The 15546-nt window shown below is 38.7% G+C and overlaps 1 protein-coding gene and 1 long non-coding RNA gene across 2 annotated transcripts in view; both read left to right on the forward strand.

The window, feature by feature from the left end:
* The window catches only part of LOC112557061 (cubilin-like), an 87338-nt gene that overhangs the window by 25142 nt on the left and 46650 nt on the right, over positions 1-15546 (forward strand). The gene's annotated exons all lie outside the window — the stretch shown is intronic.
* Positions 12766-15504, forward strand: LOC112557080. Its single transcript, XR_003097889.1, has 3 exons — positions 12766-12981; positions 14414-14497; positions 15477-15504. It is a non-coding gene; the product is annotated as an uncharacterized LOC112557080 (long non-coding RNA).

The following is a 15546-nucleotide window of genomic DNA, read 5'->3' on the forward strand; positions in this document are numbered from 1 at the left end:
AAATAAACGAGTGCTCGAAGCATGATTATATTTTATGTTATTCATCTCCTACTAACAGGTCTTCTCCCAGTGCTCTGCATAGTATACATGAATCAAGAAAGGAATTTGAGACACACGCCTACTATAACTGAAGATTTAGAAGAGAGAGAGAGAGACTAGGAAGAAAGGAGCAGCTGATAGAAGTTGTTTTCCCTGCAAATGAATTCAAAAAGGTGGGATATATATATCTTTTTACTTTATGAACCATCAAACTGAAGCTAGCAAGATTTTAGGCGATTAAAAAGGTGTTTTGACTTATTTCAGCGAAGTTCTGAAATTAACAACAAATAAATGCAGCTGTTTGGGAAGAGTTGGTATGGCACAACATCAGCCCAGTCTGCAAGCAGGTGATTGGCTGGTTTAGACAGACCAGATAATCGACGCAACATTCTGATTTTTTTCATATCTGTTCATTCAATGACTAGGTTGAGGGTGGGTACAGACCCATGGCTATCTTGGCTGCCTCGCTGCTGCTTCAACTCACTGGATGTCAATCAGTGACACAAGGCCGGAGTAAGTGTAGGTTTGTTGTCGTGTTGTTGGCGGAATTAGTGACTGGATGGACTAAGTTATTTTTATAAGTTGTAATTCCAAGGGAAAAGAAAAGAAATGGAAGGTCAACAAATGAAAACAATGTTTTTATTCAAGTTACATCTAATTGTATACGAAAAATTGAGAGAACTTTAAATTGTAGCTTAAATGCAGTGGAAAAAAGCTTTGCTATTATGTAATAATACTAATTGCTATATTTTTATTTTCAGTTGATTTTTCTTTATTTTAAAGATATTTGATAAATCATCTTTTCTTCAATTCTGTGTGAAATAATTTTCATACATCATATTTTTTCCCAAAAAGTTAAAGTTTCAAAAAGAGATTGTTTTCTGTTGTGTCTTAGCATTATTAGGATTGTGAAGTGAGTGCAGAAACCCCGCGTGGTGATCTACAACTATAAAATGGATTTGTTTTTATGTTAACTGCACTTAGTGTGCGATCCCAGAATCCCTGGGATATAGATGGGCTATCGAGTCGCCAGGATTTCCACATGAGAATACTACGGGACATATTGTTGGCTATTACTTTTTCTCTTCCGAATAACCGTTCAGAATCACCCTGGAGAATCAGCTCTCCATACCTACTTTAACCTCGCAAGCACATCATGGACAGTGATTACATCGAGGTGATGTCTCCCTGGACGAACTGACCCCACTTGATAGGCCCTTGTCATCATATGCCAGTGATTTTGAAATGATTTTTAGTAGTTGCTTTTTTTTCACTTTTATATAACTTCATATCAGTCTACTGTAGTCACGGAGATTTGCATGTCAGTGAAAAATCAGATTTATCTGATGCTTATATTCTTTCCAAAAAGAAAATGTTTTATTTGTAGTTTAAAAGATGAGACAATTTTCTACCGCGTTACTGTTCTGTTGTGATTGCCGTTCTTTTAGATTACTTATTTTATTATTGTTGTTGTTGTTATTTATTATTATTAAAAACTTTATATAGGCTTTATCTCAAACGGGCTTTAAAGAAAAAAAATTAAAACTGTAGTTACAAGATTCAAACCAAATCATGAAGCTTTCAACAAAACCAACTTATTTCAAAGATTTATAAAGAGAGATTGTGACAAGCAGAAATACCAAGGAGTAAAACAATGTAGAGAAATATCTTGCGCATGTCAATTGAGCATGAACACACATCAAAATAATAATTACGAAACAGTGACAAGAGATGAACAAAGGGAGAGCAGTTAACCCTCAACGTAGAAGCTTTAGTGAGTTTGGTGTTTACGTGCGTGTATTATAAATGTGTGTTACCCGGTGTGTATGTTTGTGTCTCTCCTTGATAAGCTTTTTTAAATCTTTAAGTCGTTTTCTGTTACGGTTTTAAGCGACTCAAAGTTTTCTATATTTAGTTTTTTTTCTGTTGGTGTGATCGGGATGAATTGTTGTGAGTGTAAAAGAAACTCGGTTACTTATCAGTGGTGTGAAAATCAGTTATAGTGAACGTTTGACAACTAATTTCTTTCTCCACCTGAATTGTCAAACTGCGATCAAGTTTTACTAATGCAGTTGTCCAGTTTCGGCAATTTCAGTTAGTTCCTTGAATTTAATTTTCACGTGGTCTAACGGTTCTACACCAGTTCCAAAGGTTATATGTAGCATCGATGCTCTGACTGATAGGTGCCGTACGCGAAATTTGTTTTATTCCAGCTATGAACTCGATCCGCCGGCTTATGACATGTTTCAACTAATGTCAAAGCATAAGTGTTCGGAACTAAGTGAGCTTTAGTACGTACACGAGACTTAGTAGTGTTTATGTCCACACAGCGCTTAGTGAGGCTTTGAGTGTGGCGAGCTTAGTGAGCTTTGAGTGTATAGAGTCGTGTTGAGGGTGTTGTGAGGCTTTGAGTGATAGCATTTGTTTGGTAGGCTGGGTAGTGAGATTTAGTTACAGTAGTTCGTGTTGCAAGGAGGCGCGTTTAAGTGTAAGACGGGATTTTAGTGTCAGTCTAGCCTATTGGTCACAATGTTCGGCATTAGGGGGTTGGAAGCCTCTGAAGGCCTTAGTGAGTTGTGGCCAGTGACGGTCAGAGGAGGCCTTTGCTGAGGTTTGGAGATATGAAGCGGGTGTGCTGTTTTGTTGAGTTTTCTAGCTAGGGCGAACTATATCCAATCGGAATGCTTGAACGATAGTGTCTCCTTTTTTCTCCAACGATTGTAATAAAGCCATGTGTTCGAAGGGAGCTTGTTCTCATGATTTCTCTCTGGGAGATTATCAGTGTCTGTTTGACACTGAATAGATTGGCATTAACCGAATAGGCTCCATTAAATGAAGCAGTTCAATTAAGAGTGGAGAGATCATTCCCAAGAATCGTCTACGCGCTCGTGGAATCTTCCAAGATATTTCTTTTAGAAGGCCCCATAAGCGACACCTTCGCGTTATGTGCCTCCTCATTCGACACATCCTTTTTTTTTTTCTTCTTTTCTTTCCTCGTACATTAATCAACTCACTATCATCCGCAGTTACTTGTCGCACTCGTGTCTGCCTATTATTGGACTACCCATTGTAATGTGCTGTTCGGTTTTGTATCTTCAGTGCGTCGTAAGTACACGTCGTGGTCCTTGTTGTTTTTTTTTTTTTTTTTGAATTGTTTTTTTTTTTGTGTTGTCGATTTTTGCTATAGGCTGCCTGTGGTTGTTTGTCAATTTTTGTTTATCATGAGTAGTATTTGTCGCTGTTATATTGTGGATTGATATTGTATGTTTTGCTGTTAGGGAGTCTTTTGTGGTTGTGTTGATGGGTGTCTGGATATTGGGATCGGTGTGTTGATATTGTGAGTGAGGGTTTGTATGTCATTTGGAATTTGGTGTTTGGGTGGGATTCGTTGTTCTGTATGTTGTGAGTGGTTTGATTGGTGTTGGCGGAGTGTGGTGTGCTTGGAGAGCAGTAGCGTGTGTGTGTTGGTATTGATGTGGGGTTGGGTGGTGTGTGGTGTTGTTGTGGTGGTTGGTTTTGTGGTTTTTGGTTGTGTGTTTTGTGGGGAGAGCTACACGAGCTCATTTCTAGGATAACTGAACAGACAGCTGAGTTGACGCGTGCATAGTACAGTACACTTGTGAGTTTTACTTAACAGACAGCTATGTGAACGCTGTGAATAGTGTACAGCTGAAGAAGACTGGATTTATTATACATTACAGGAAAAGTCAATTTTTAAGAGAATTTCTCGGCTATTGAGTTATATCAGCAAAGTATTTAACTTTATTAATGTAGACAACAATTGGTATGATATTGTTCTTCTAATCTGTTCGCCAGCAAACACCAACCCACCAACGAAGCTGGAATCATCAAAGTCATCAAGTCCTTGAATTTGGCAAGGCGACAGGCCAGACAGCATCCTGCAGAAACACTCAACAGACCCAACAGCCCCAGATGGGAACAGAAGCAAGTTCCAGCAGACTGGAAGCTTGGCTACCTAGTGAAGTTACCCCAAACTACGACCTGACACAGTGCAGCAACTGGCGTGGGATTAGCGCTGTTGTCATTCCTAGCAAGGTGCTGACCAGATCATCCTGGAGAGACTGAAGATGCTCTACAGAGACTGAGGCAAGACAGGCAAGCTTTCGGCAGGAAAAATCATGCACAGACCAAATCGCTACTCTACGAAATATTATCGAACAGTCCATCGAACGGCAGCCGCCCCTATACATAGCTTTTTGTGGTTTTTGAAAAGGCTTCGACTCCGTAGAACTGGAAAACCATCTGGAAACTGATGCAGAATACGGATTTCCACCAAAGTTCATTGCATCATCCATGCCAAGTGATCCACAACGGAAGCTGACTGACCCTTTGCAGTGAGGATGGAGTGAGGCAAGGTTGTATGCTCTCACCGACAATCTTCCTGATCTCATAGACTGGATATCAAAGAACAACTCTGACAGCAACACGGGCGTTCAGTGGACTTCGCCACGCAGCTTGAGGATTTGACTTTGCGGATGGCATCAGCCTGTTGTCCCACAAGCAACAACACGCACAGACAAAGCTCACCCGGCTCTCAGAAGCAGCGATGATGGCATGACCATCAACATCAAGAAGACGGAGGTAATGCTGGTCAACAACAAGCAGAAGCCCACTACAACTACATGGAGAATGTATTACAGAGTCTGACCGTTTCACCTACTTGGCAGCAAGTCACTCAAAGATGGAGTACAGATAAAAGATGTAAGAAGCCGAATAAACAAAGCCAGGCTGCATTGCACACGCTACGACCTATCTGAACTCCAAGCTTTATCTGTACACATAAGATCCACATCTTAACACAAATGTAAAGGTAATCCTTCTGTATGGATCTGAGACATGGCGAGTGACAAATGCCATCACTAACAAGATACAGACATTCGTCAACAGATGTCTGCGCCACATCCTTAACATCCGATGGCCTGAGAAGGTCTCCAATACAGACTTGTGGGAGAGAGCCAACCTGTCACGGACCGTCCGCAGACACGCGCATTCTTTCCACAAACCAAAATATCCTGATCGCTTGAGGGTGGGCGTACTCTCTTAGAGGCGAATAATTATTCAATTCAAATACAATGTCAAATGAAACAAAGGCAAGTATCAACACTCATAGATTCACTCCTTCATTCGCCCACAAGTATATTACCAATATATTATCATTCGTCCAACGTACTATTAACGTTAACCATAAACTTCATAAATATTGTCACTGATGAAGAATAAAACCAAATGTTCGTTCTTGATGAACATTAACCTTTTTATATTAAAGTCTTTGAAGACCCTCCAAGTCTCTATTCTAATTTAGTCCCACTGATTTCTTTCCACGAGTCTATTTATTATTGAAATAAATAGTTTTTACTGTACCAACAGTTTACAAGTGGAACGTCTCGGTCTTGCGCATGCGGCCACCTCCTGGGTGTTTGCAGGATGATGTTAGATTAGCGGAAGGCCGGGAGGAAACCTTTCCTCCACGGCGCTTACTCTCCGGCTGCTAAGAACTGTCCCTTCCAGGCGAGATGGAGGTCGTGCACCAGTCTTGCACCAAGTTCTCCGTTCTGGACCGTTGTTTTTCTCTCTCACGCCAGTACTTCACTTGTACTGCGGGATGCCAAGCACAGAGCTCCCCCACGGTGCGAACACGGACTACAGTGACTCACGGACCTGTGAATACATCCACCTGTAGTTACCACGGTATACTTCCGTAAATACTTTTCGCTGTCGCAGCAGTTGCGAGAAAGTCCGATAAAAATCCACCAGCTCTCACTTTCTTCCGCCGTCTGCTCTCTGCTTTCCGTTTTTTCTCTGACGTTATTTTCCTCTATCTTTTTACGTCACCTTATTTTGACGTCCCAGTTAACGTATTTGCTCAAGGGCAAACAACTTCCAGCCCACTACGCTAGATCAGATCAACACGGTTGTCGATCTTCCCTCCTAACCCCCTCTACTAAGTACTTATCCGTTACACAACCAAAACCCTGTCAGCCAAGACATCAAGAAGTGGAAGCGGGGCTGGATTGGTCACACCTTGCGAAAGCCAGCCGACAATTTAACAGGACAAGCTCTGAGCTGGAACCCACAGGGGAGGCGCTATGCTCTACAGGGGAGAATATGAGCAAGAAGAAGAATGTGTTCGAACCCTGACTAGACTGATGTAAATTCGCCTTGCTAGAAGTATAAAGAGATGTGGTATTTATCATACGTTTACCTGTTCTGTCTCACCCAGTACTTGATACACACTTCTTTGTCATTGTGCTAACTTCTAATGCCATAGCGGTTTCTCTGTGCACACAGTTGGTGCACTGTAAACTATTTTTTCTTAGTTACAAAATAGATTCTTATGATGTATTGAGTTATGCACAAAATTCTTCTGAGTAGCAATTGAAGTTCTTTTCTGTTCTGTTCTGTTCTGTTCTTTTCTTTTCTTTTCTTTTCTTTTCTTTTCTTTTCTTTTCTTTTCTTTTCTTTTCTTTTCTTTTGTAGAAATCTAACTACTAGCCAATCCTTGAAAAGCTGCTACCTCACAGCATTAACCTTTTCGGGCTCTGGAGATGAACTAAAGAAATAGAAATCTGTTTTCCCTAATATCATTTTCTGCAGAAATTATAGCAGTGAGTTGACGATTCGTAAAGCACTGGACCGAAACAACAGAGGGAAACAGCTGGATCTGAAAACATGAAGGATGATGATGGAATGTGCTGCCTCCCTTCTTAACTCATTAGGGTTTTCAAAGAAACATTCAGTAGACCTATGAGCAGCTAAACATAAGTGGTTCTCACCTATGTGATCTGTTCTATGATTGCAACAATGGTTTGAATAGTAGCATTTACAGTTTTTAAAATTAATATTACTATTATTATTTTTATTATTATTCTTTTTAAAAGACATTCGCGCCGTGGAGGACACCGGTGGCAGTTCACCGCGGCTTATCAGGCTTGCGGGTCACCCACCGGTGGGAGATGCATTGTTGTATTTTTTTAAGACACGTACAACGCGTAAATAAGCGATTAAACAAGGGAGAAAACACAGGAACCTTCAGGACTTGTTCCTCCAACGATTGCTTCCATTTAAAGGCTGAATAATTCAACCAATCATGTGTTTCCTCGTGTTTTCTGCCAATGTATAGTTTGTTTACACGTGAGCGCCATATTGAAATTTTTGGGGATCGCTCGATTTGACGTGGATTTGTACTCAAACAACAGAAAATGAGAAGAAAACAGTGAGCAATATTAAATTCTAATGTATATTCTAATAAAATATGATCTTGTTTGGTACTTATGCTTGTATATATCATGTAAAAAATTTTTTCTTTAATTTCTGACGTGTGACATTCCGATCGGGTTTGTGAAATCTAAACATTTACTATCTTTCATGTGAGCTTACTACAAGAAATCAGAGCCTATAATTCTTGAAATTACACCACGGCAAATGTGTTTAAAATGCTCTTTTAAACGGCGTATCACATATGTTTTGTCTTTTTTGTAGTTTAACAGATATAAATTTTTTAACACGGGTGAAAATTAGGCACTCGGTGCTGCGTAGTGATTTTTTTTTTTGCGCCGCTCTGTAGCTTCTTAGCGTACCGATAATAATATTATTAAATGCATCAATCTGATTTTTTTTTTTGGACAAGAACAATGTTTAATCATTTCAAGTTTATATACAGTTATCAAAGTGTGATTCCTGGAGTGTACTTTGTGTAGCATGCTATGATATATTCTGTGCATCCCTGTGTGAAAATTTTTGAAAATTCAATTACACCTACCTTATTTGCTTTGGATTACCAAAATTGACTATTCATGCAGGATTCACGTAGGAATATTTTTGTTTTACTAAGTTCAATCTCTTATTATCATTTAAATTTTTTTCTATTTCTTATAGTTATTTTTTAATGATTTTTTGAAAGCGGTGGATTTCCATGCGGACTGGTAATGTGACCTAGTAGAAAAGCCTTCCGGCACTTAAAGCGACATAAATTTAAACGTGTGGCTGGAATATAACGCTATGTAAGTGTACACTATTTTTCTAATAATTATTATTATCTGCTCTGTTGTTTTTAGAATGTGGAAATCCAAACATACGGCTCCAAGAAAATATTTCATATTCCTTGAGCTTTGGACATAATTACCCAATACAAGGAAGGTGTGAATGGGAGATAACTGCAGACCAGGGACTGGCCATCATGATGATAGGTTCCTTTTGCTGCAATGACTACGAGCCGATAAATCAAAATGTTAAAATGTACAGAGGACCAATCAAAGACGAAAGTTCTTTGATCACAGTGTGAGTTGCTATCAGCGCTTCTGTTTTCTGCAAGAACAGTTCATTAATAGGTTTTATTCTAAAACTACATACACATGTTTAATTAAATAATAAGATTAAAGCTTTGCTGTAATTAGAGAGTAATCTCTTGTATCCTCAGTAATTGGTAAAGAAAGGGAAAGTAGTTGCGAAATGACAACACTAACAATAACTGAATAATATAAGTAGTTTTCATTTAAAGGCACTCTCTGATAGTGACACAAACTTTAAAAGTCTCTAATGATTCTGAAGCATTTTAGCATTAAAACATAGACAAGTTGAATTATTTACATGAAACATTTGGCTGGCCAGATGCATGAGAATACGTAAATTAATTTCGTTATCACTGTGCAAATTTTGAGGGACTAGATATATATATATAAAATCCCTGAACATTTTTTCAAATTTACTCAAAATGAATATTTATTTTAAACTAATCTTCTAAAACTTCATTCAGAAATTAATTTTTAGAATAATTATTCAGTTCAACGTGTTGTCTGATTGAAGTAAATCCACATACAACATGATTGCCGTCGATGAGGCATCCAACAGCATACTCATCGAATACATCGCCAACTACTCGTCTTACTTCGATCTCTCAATGACGTTCCTGGCTACACAGAACTGTAAGTATTACAGACAGGATACTACAGAAATCAACTGCTATTTACCAGATATGTATACAATTTTGGTTTCGCATTTTATATAAATAAACTAGAAATTATTCAGGAAATTTGTAATTTTTTTAATAGAAAGGAATGCATTGTTTGTTAGACACTATAGTAAAATTATGTTAAATGGTCCTGTTATATCTATGCAACTACTCATACTTTTGTGTGAACTAATAGTAAATTAATAATAAAATTATTAGGTAGCTACAAAGATTTTTTTTTAAATTCTTACAAAATATACAAGCTGCAGTTCTAGACAATGCAAGACAGACACATTTTCGTTTGCAGTGGTATGGAGGAGGAAAAAGAATCCCAATTTAAATATGGAAACTAATGTTCTTTGCATCATTTTATAGCTACTTTTAGCGCCGCTTTTATCTCAGGAAAGTTAAAAATTGAAATAAAAGGCCATAGTGAGCATTTATGCTTGTCTTCTGGGATATCTATCCATCTTTTATTTCTTGCTTTCTACAGCCACGTGTGGTTCAGTGACAAATGCCAGCGCTGGAGACATCGATCTTAGCGCATATTCATCTAATTCCATCAACGGATACCACAGGAACTATATCTGCGTCTGGAGTATTGAAGTTGAAGAGAACGGAATCATTCAGCTACTCATTAGAGAACTAAACATACTAAGTGCAATACCCGAATGTAACGACTCGGCCACCAGTTATCTGGAGATTTACGATGGATCACAAATAGACAGCAACTTACTTATGCGGTACGAGTTTGTGAAAAATTAAATACTTATATTTATATTAAAAATTTGTGCGAAGTAAACAAGTGATTATGTCTGAGGGGTTTCTATAATGGTTTGAGTACATCATCTAGTAATAAAGGAGATAATTAAAACAGCTGTGATAGATTTTAATAAGAAGTAAATAACTTTTTGCGCGTGTGTGTGCATGAGTGCATTTAGCGTTTGTACTTGACAAAAGCAAGTAAATGTTTCCACTGCAGAGCGTGCAGTGCTGATGAACTACTTAGTTATAACCTGGTAACATCTACCACCCGGCGTCTTGTGGTTGTGCTGACACTTGACGAAGACTTTGGCTTCACTTGGGCTTCTTTTAAAGCTCGTTACAAGTCTTTCAATACATCTGCCAGTAAGTTTTTGTTCAAAGAGGAATTGCTTGTGGTTTTCACATAGTTACCTTACAAAAAACAATGTAAGTAAAATAAAAAAATATAAAAAAAGTTGTGCTCCTTTTAAAGTCACATTTTAAAGAACAAAAAAGAAACTATAAGTTATCTTGTGAAATACAAAAATATTATATTGATTATGTAAGTGTGAAGGAACATCAAGAAGAGGATAAATATATTCATATTTTAAAGCTTACTTAAAAGATGCTCATTAAATAGTCAAAGTACAAAAATGTTCATTTTCTGTAGACAGCTACGATGGTTAAAAATTATGTTTACTCTTTGTTGGTTATTTCTTTTCTTTCTGTTTTTCTTTGCTGATTTTCGTTTTATTATATCTTTTTATATTCTTGTTTTTATCTCTCGTCCGCTTTCTGTCAATCGCATAGACCAGTGATGCCCAACCTTTTTCGGCCTGCGGGCCATATCCATTTCGGACAGCCGTGTCGCGGGCCACTTCACCGCAAAAATACAAAAAAGAAAAAAACATAGAGCAGATACCATTTTTTATTAGAAACAAGTTGCACTTACCATTAATTATGTAGTAATTAGTGGAATATTTGAAGTTGTTTTCCCGAAACCAACTTCTGAATGTCCGGCTGCAACGTAGAGACACCAAGTCGGAGCACTGAATCGAAATGTTCGTCCATCGAAAAAAAGATTGAGAAACGCCCCTACGTGGGGATAAATACTTCTTCTTCCCTTTTTTCATTTTTTTTCTTTTTTATTACTAACATGCCGATTTCCTGCACTGTGGGCAGAAGTTTCGCGGGCCGGATGGCACCGCGTCGCGGGCCGGATATGGCCCGCGGGCCGTAGGTTGGGCATCCCTGACTTTATCCATTTAATTCGACCTTTTTGCCATTGTTATTAGGATTCACTAAAAATTTTCTATGCGCTTGTCTTGATGTGTGCCAAATGCCGACAGTGCAGTATTTATTCAGGAACACGGAGTATTGGCATTATTTCCGCAACATTTGCATAGTTTTTTTTCTATGTGCAAGCTTTAAGTGTTCTTTCTCCTCCGCTGTTGATTGGCAGTCCTTCATTTCCACAGATCGATTCATGGGACGAAAGAATAATGCCTGATATCTTACACTTTTTAAAGATACTTGTGTAGATATTTTTAGTATCTTTTGACTTTCGTGTCGATGTCTCCTTGCATATGTCACGACATTTTACGCATCGCATGGGGTTAATATACTTCGCATGTATGGCTTTTCATTAAATGCTTTTATGAAATCTGATATTGTCAGCGATTACGACAAATCAGTCTTAGAAATGGGGTTTCTTTCTCTTGTGTTTATTTTATTCAGTATTTTTAGCCAGTTTGAAAGTTTGTTGTCTGATAGGGTGAGTAAAACACTAACTAGTCGGGTGCACCCTTTGTCGCCTTCAGACTACTGTACACTATACAAGATTCTGGTGGCTGGTCCGCAAGCACCCGGCGCACCGCTCCCAAGATGTCCACTAGTTGCGGCCACACCCACAGACCATGCTCACTGGGGAACGGAATTGTCGCTTCGTCTTCACCAGCTTCTGGCTTCTGGCCTGATGTCTGATAAGATGACTGGGAAAGACGATTTCCACAAAGATGGAGCGCCGGGTGGATTTACTTCTTTGCTTTACCCTTCCACATGCATTGGAACTGATGTTCAGTAGGGAACTCAATGTTTATCGTTTTAATTCAATATTCTAACAGTAACATTATACACAGTTTTCTCTAGACATCAAGTCGTTAGACACTTCATGCTGAATTTTCTTTTTGATATTCCAAAATAAATTTACTGAACATTATGTTTTCCTGTAGCATCATTACCTTCCATTATTATCTGATTTAGAGCCGTAAACTGCTATCAATCGCTTAATGTCAGTCACAGTATTAACACTTACATCACATATTTTTGAACCTGCAGAAATCCAGCTGCGATTGAATAAGCTATCACATGTATACTGTATACTGTACAACAGAAATTTTTAATGTAAACCATGAATACTAATATACTGACGACACCGAACACCTTACATTTTAAGATCATTGATTTATAACTCCAAGAGTGTTTGAATATACGAACTTTGAGATAATAAAACTGTTTTAAACTCACATTTCTGCCTTTAAAATGTTATCATGATGTACTAGCGTTTTGTTGACGACTGATAAAAAATAAAATCAGTTTATGAGGTTTACAGTCATTTACGATGATCACGACACGTCGATGCTTTACTTCCTGTTATCAAATGTAGCTCCTTGCATTCTGAATCAAATTAAGAAAATTTAAATGTTTGTTCAACTAACAAAATCAGCAAAAATAACTACGACAATCTAAAATTTGCTCAGGGTATCAATGATGTTCATTAAAGTGCAAGAATGTCGTTAGAAAATTTATCAACTTGCATAATTCAATCGTAGCCTCAGATCTGAGCAATCCGATGTGTCAGCTACATTTACCTTTATTGAAATGTAGCAGACTCCCATGACCATCAGCTAGTCCGTTAGACACGAGACTAAAACGGTGGCCAATCATCAGGCTCCAATAGGACTCACATAGAAATTTCCTTTCCGGAAGTAGATTCACTACCCGAGTGCCTTGGAGAGCGGGTAGATATGTTCAGCTCTGCTTTGGTTCGACGCTCTGTTTGTCACCTGTACCGGTCTTCACCAGGTCCTGTGTTAGTCCTCATCTTATGTCAGGTGATATCACCTTCAGTCACCCAGGGTGCACAGTCAACATTTAGCAGAATCCATTCAACCCAGTGGGAGCCTCACTTTCCTGTGTGACGGCAGCCTGAGATACCCGGGAGATAACAGGTCAGTGAGAGAGGTGTGACACAGTCACACTTCTAAAAGCTAATCTGTTTTAGTCAGAATAAATGCCTCATTAAAATACATAAACTCATTCTCCGATAAAACTAGAAGCGTTAGTGTAGCGTACAGAATATTTGTACTCTTGGCTTCGTGGTTGGAAAGACTGTATCGTGTATCGTGTGAGGCTACCCTCCATTGATCAGTACAACAACTCCAGTGCGGAGAAAACACTTTTGCCCTTGACAGTGCACACGGGTAAACAAGCGGTCTAACCAGTGGCTCTCGTTCTGCATTAAACGTTAAATGTAGAGACTCAATACAGCAAATGTCAACGAGTATTGCTAGTGTGACCTACATCCGTCTTGCCTGCCTTCATCGTCTGAAAAACAAGAAGGAATGTGTTGTGCAAAGAGAAGAAGAAAGGCGTGACGATCTACCACACGCTGCATATAACAATTTCATTATGGGAGTAAGAGAGGCACGTCAACTCGAATAATTGCTGCAACAATAATTCCCCACAGGCACTCCATGTTTCTGGATTTTTGTCCCTTTCACTTGATTGATGTGAACGGCAACGATAACTATATCCAAAAATTGAGCTGCAGAATGGAAAATCTGAGTTACTGTTTGTAACCAGAACCTGTGTCATGCCAACATTCTCTAGCTTGTTCATTTTTTCATCGCTACCTGTGTCGCGTAACGCAGTCGGGCGTCCAAGACTCGCTCTCTCACAGACACACTGGCAGTCACACAGACACGCGTGCCCGACGCGAGCAACGAACCCAACCACTCCTCAGTGGACACAAAACACGTGCACGAGGGGACAATACAACACGTAAGTTAATTGGAGGTCCCCAAACTACGACTCGCCAACTTAAAAGGAAAAGAAAACAAACATTACATCAAGCATTATACATCAAATTTACAAGTAAACCTACCGGAGGAGAGTCCCTCCCCTGGTGGGTCTATTACCTCATTCTCCTCCGCAGTAGTAGAGATACGTGCCACGTGCTGGCCCGTCCCTCTGGCCAGATTAAGAGAGCTGGCTACACCAGCCCCCGGGCGACCTCCATGCAGTACATCTTATTGGCATACACTTCCGACAATTTCTTTCTTATTCTTCTCTTCCTCTAACGGGCCAGTGATAAGTCAAAATAGGAATTTAATCCTTTTCACACTCGTTCTTGATAAATACGCCCCTTCTCGACCCTACACTATTTTGTGCTACTACAGTGTATTACCAAACATATTCTTAGTGGCGTATGAAACGCTTGGCATAAAATTAAGTGATAAACAAAGCAACAGCAAATAAAGCAACAACATCCCATCTGCAAGAGTTAGTGGCAAACATCAACCCAGGTGATGCAGGTCTGCTGGCTAGTTAGCTCTTTGGAAGAAAATCTTAGTATTTTTAATATTTCTTTTTAATGACTAGGTGGAAGGATGGCGAAACCAATGGCTAATCTTTGGTTCATCTTGCTGCTTCACCTCACTGTTGTATCAGTGACCACAAGCCAGAGTAAGTAATGCTTTTCTGTCGTATTTTATAGATGGTGACTTGATGAAGTGTGGAGTTATAATAGTGTAATTGCTAAATTGCTTATCTAGCCGGACTGACTAGTTCCTCGCCAAAGCTAACACCGCGGCCACTAGAGCCTAAGTCAGTCCCTTCCTCTTTGGTATTCCAGGGGAGAGGACGGAAGTTCCCAAGGAGAATTTTTTTTTTTGTTTATTTGCAACCTTTGGATTTAATCTACAGTCTTCTATTTACCTGTCCACCAGGCTACTCTTATTCCATAACCCTTTCTTTGTTTATTTCATAGGTGAGAAGGTCACACAGTGGATGCAGTGTGTTATATTCTCTCGTCGTTATGATGTCGATCCTTAAGATATTTTACTTAATGTACAAGATTATTCAGGGTAGGTATTGGTCTACTATTGTATGCAGACCTGTTAACCAGTGTGTGAAAAGCTGCTACTTTAATGCACTGGCCATGAAATAAAATAGGTCTGATACTTTTTCAAGAAAAAAATAGAAATCTGTTTCCCGTAATATCATTTTCTACAGAATTTATAGCAGTGTTCTGACGATTCTGGAAATACTAGATCACAACTACAGAGGGAAGCAGATGGATTTGCAAAACATGAAGGATGATGACGAGTTGTGCTGTCTTCTTCCTATGGATTGGGAACTCATTAGGGTTTTTAAAGAAGCATTATTCAGACCTATGAGAAGCTAAAAACATCATTCCCACAAATATTATCTGTTCTTTTTCAACTGTGGTATGAATAGTAGTATTTTCAGCTTATTATTATTATTATTATTATTATTATTATTATTATTATTATTATTATTATTATTATTATTATTATTATTATTATTATTATTATTGAGCTTACCTATAAAGTTGGAAATTGGCGCTCTAGAAGTGTACTCTTTATATCATCATCGTCATTATCATCATCATCACCATCATCGTCTGCTCTGCTTTTTGCAGATTGTGGAAATACAAGCATACGCCTCGAAGAAAATATTTCATATTCCTTCAACTTTCAACAAAATGAGAA

The sequence above is a fragment of the Pomacea canaliculata genome, linkage group LG2 (assembly GCF_003073045.1).
Source record: "Pomacea canaliculata isolate SZHN2017 linkage group LG2, ASM307304v1, whole genome shotgun sequence".
NCBI lineage: Eukaryota > Metazoa > Mollusca > Gastropoda > Architaenioglossa > Ampullariidae > Pomacea > Pomacea canaliculata.